This window comes from Triticum dicoccoides, chromosome 1B (assembly GCF_002162155.2).
Source record: "Triticum dicoccoides isolate Atlit2015 ecotype Zavitan chromosome 1B, WEW_v2.0, whole genome shotgun sequence".
Classification (NCBI taxonomy): Eukaryota; Viridiplantae; Streptophyta; class Magnoliopsida; order Poales; family Poaceae; genus Triticum; species Triticum dicoccoides.
In genome coordinates, this window is record NC_041381.1 from 416,371,063 (window position 1) to 416,375,396 (window position 4,334).

A 4,334-nucleotide genomic window follows, 5' to 3' on the forward strand; every position below is an offset into this window, starting at 1 on the left:
AGAGAAGCTATCACTCCGACTCCGAATATACTCAAGATGAAGGTGTTGCCAGTCTAGCACTTGTGTCAACCAACTCCTACGACATATTTGATTCACCAAATGAAGGAATTGGAAGATGCTTCATGGCCAAAGGTCCAAAGGTAACACATCTTGAGTATGTTGATTTCAATAGTGATGAAGATGACTTGCTTGTGGATGATGATTTACTTGTTGACAACTCTAGTGATGAATACTATGATGAAACGTCAATTAATCATGCTAATCAAGAAAAAACGAATGACAATGATAAGGAGAAGATTGAGCTTCTAACAAAAGAACTAAACACTCTTAAGTTAGCTCATGAAACTATCTTCGAAAATCATCGAGAACTTTTAAGGTCTCATGAGAAGTTACGCTTTGAAAAGCTCAATCTTGAGCAAGAACATGAGTTCTTAAAAGCAATCAATGATGATCTCCGTAAGAAAAGTTCTTCTTACATTGCCAAGCATTTACTCCTATCTACTTACATGCCTCAAGTCAAGTCTAGTAACAAGTACAAGAAAGATACTTCCTCTAGTAGTAACAATAATAATGTCAAATCCAATATTGTTGCTTCTAGTACTTCTCTTGATTCCACTAATGATTCTCTTAGCCAAGTTACACTTGAGCAAGAAAATAGCTTATTGAAGGGAATTATAGAGAAAGGTGTTTACAAGAGCCTTGCCGGGAGTAAGCAATTCGAGGAAATTGTACGCAAGCAAGGAAGGCACCGGAAGAATCAAGGTGTTGCTTTTGAACGAAAGTTCAATGCCAATGGAGTTGAGTGGGAAGAAGATCAATACCCCAAGATGAAGTTTGTTCGTCAACAAGAGAAGTATGATCCTACTTCCTTCAAGGGAACACAAGCTCAAGATGATCTTCCACCACAAGACCATAAAGGCAAGGACAAGCTTGAAGAAGAAATTGATGCATTTGAAGAAGCACCTAAGGTCTCGGTCAAGTGGATTCCCAAGACTACGTCAAGTTCTACTTCATCAAGTACAAGTACAACTCCAAGGATTCCCATCAAGATGATGTGGATCCCGAAGAAGAAGAACTAGAGAGTTCTTGAGGGTGACTCCGCCAACAATCTTCACTCATATTATTATGGCAAGGACAAGTGCAATCAACCTCCACATCTTGCACTAGTTCAAGGAGTCATAAACCCTCATGTTGGTAAGGCAAGGAACAAGGTAACCTAATGTTTTCATGGACATCATCTTGTGTGTGCATCACTCTATGTCTATGGATATTCTTGTTTGTTCCTTGTGGGACTAACCCATGTAGGTATGTTGAAAGTGCAACTCACTCCAATGGATTGCTCCAAATGATCTACATCAACATTGAGCATCCACATCTTCAACACCTACATGAAGTCATCATCGACAAAACCCAAGGTTAGTTCATCCCTCTAAAAGGGGATCTCACATCTAGGGGGAGCTTAACTCTAAGACTTGAGTCAAAGTAACTCTAATGGTGTGAACACATCAATGCATTATGTAAAAGTGGTAACCCCACTTGGGCTTAAACAATGTGTATGACCTATGATCAAATGTTTATCATTTGACTCCTAAGTAAATATACTCATATATAGATGACCTAGTCATCGCCAATTGTTTGATAGATGCTAGAATTGGTTGTGCATGCTTTGCCACATATTTCTTTTGCCATCTTTTGTGAGCATGTTGGTGCATATTTACTCATTCAAGAACATCCACTTGTTGTTTTGATTGTTTGGTTCTTCCTTCTTTTGGCCAAGTGGATGGACAATAATGCCTAAGAACTTTCTCTAGCTATCTATGCTTTTCTCGTCTCAAACTCTATTCATGCTACATCACAAAATTTGATCAAGTCAGATTCGAACCACTCTGTGTGAGGAGCACTCGGAGTCCCCAATTCGTCATAGACTTAAACTTCCAAAACTTCTTTGTGATTCTCAGTCTGACCGATTCCTCCATTTCGGTCCTACCGAGATCACTAAGTCGATCTAGGTTTTCAATCTCGGTGCAAGCGATTTGAACTTTTCGGTCACACCGAGTTGCTGTAACTGAACACAGTTATGCATCTCGGTGCCACCGAGTTGTTCCACTCGGTCACACCGACAGGGTCGGGCTATATATAGTCATGGGCAAAATTTGGAAATTTCTCCGAAACCCTTTGCCTGCGCAATAGCTCGCTCTGCCTCCAAGGTCTCCGGATCGTCTCCTCGTCGCCAGCCGCCTCCTGTCGCTGGTCTCCGCCGTAGTCAATGGAATTCAACCCCGCCGTTGCCGCCGTAGCGAGTTCATCGCCAAGCTAGGGTACGGACTCGATCACTGTGCTATCCTCGTCCGATTCCTAGCACATTGTGTTCTTATTGATTCTTGCCACGATTGAAACACTCCGATCCAGTCAATGCAATCCGTAGATTAGATGAGATTTGAAAATTTAGGGTTAGGTTTCCGCCGAAACCATCTCGGACCCACCGAGTTGAAAAACTCGGTCCCACCGATTTGGCTTATGGCATTGCACTAGTAACTCTCGGTCTGACAGAGAATTGCTAATCGATGCGACTGATTTTAGAACTTTGTGAAACCCTAGCAGTCTCGGTGCCACCGAACTGTGACTCTGTCCAACCGAGTTCATCAGTTTAGGTTCTAAAACTGCTTCGGTATCACCGAGTTTGAAAATCGGTTGATCCGAAATGCTTTCTGTGGAAAACTAAAACTGAATTTTTGAATCATTCTTTTGCAAAAATATCTGCATTTTGTGATGCTCATCCACTCCATCTCACTATAACTCTTCACAGGGTCAGCAGCCAAAATTTGCAGCATGTCAGACCAGAATGACAGTCAGAACAGGCCAGAAGGGCAGATGCAAATGAGTGAGGGCACTAGTCCCTCCAGCACTTCAGATGAAGGTAGCAGGAGCACTCCTAGCAACCTGCCTAAGGCTGCTACCAGGCAAAGGAAGAAGAGAACTTCAGCCTCTGAAGATGAAGATTATAGAGCTGAAGAGGATGAAGCTACTTCCAAGAAGGTAGTACACAAGAAGGTGCTTAGTTCAACTGCAGTAAAGCCAGGCATGAAGATAAAAAGGCCTGCAGGGAGACAACCAATGTCCAAAGCCAGAGCATCAACTCAATTGCCTGAGATGCCTGAAGAGCCAGCTGCTGAAGGAAAGAAAAGGAAGGAAAGGGTCAAGAAGACCGTGGCCAGAGTTGTTGGGCAACCTTCCATGATAGAAGAAGAAGAGCTTGCTGCACCAGCACCAAAGGCACCAAAGCTTATGGGAGATGCTATTAGATCAGGGGCTGCAACATCTAAGCCCAAGGAAGCACCCAAAGCTGCCCCCAAGGCCAAGTCTGCACCAAAAAGGAATACCAGGAGTATTCCAGCTGCTGAGAAGAACAAGGCCCCAGTGCCTGAGGTTGCTGAGGAGGAAGATGAAGAAGGACAAGTTCTGAGGAAGCTCAAGCCCAAGATAGCAGACCATAATGATGCCCATCTTGTAGCTGAGGACATGAACATTAGAAAAGATTTAGGGTTGAGGCTATGGAGGATGGAAGATCCATATGCCACAAGGAGAAGAACTGCTGTTAATTACAGGTTCCATACAAAGGAACAACAGGACTTCTATGAGACAATCTTGTTGGACAAAAAGCCCATTGTGTGTGATATGAGGTGGGTCGACTGGACCTACATGAAGGAAAATGAAGAACCCTATCCAGGAGTACAAGACAGTTTTGTTGCTTGTGGAGTTGCAGATTTTGTTGGGCAGAAGCTCACAAACTGGAATGATGAACTCATTATGCAATTCTACTCCACAGCACACTTCTATCCAGATGGAAGGATAGTTTGGATGTCTGAAGGTACAAGGTACCAGTCAACTGTTGAGGAGTGGGCAAATCTGATAAATGCCCCAAAGGAAAATGATGATGACCTGGATGTATATGCCAAGAAGAAAATGGGACAAAATACCATGGCACATATGTACGAGGAGATCCCAGACAAAGCCCTAGAGACTTTCTCTTTTGGATCAGTCCACTTTCTTATGTCAGGGCTGCCTACAATCAACTGGATCCTAAGGCACACTTTATTGCCTAAGTATGGTGACCACAACATGATCAGAGGGCATGCAATCAACATGTTGCATTTGTTTGATGTGCCTCAGAAATTCAAAGTCATGAGCCTTATAGTAGAAACTATTAAGAGGACTGCAGCAGATCATAAGAGGAGTTGTGGATATGCCCCTCAGATTCAGGAGTTGATTAACTCAAATATGGGCACAGGCAAATATTTATTGGATAGGGAACATTTTCCACTCTATCCAGACTT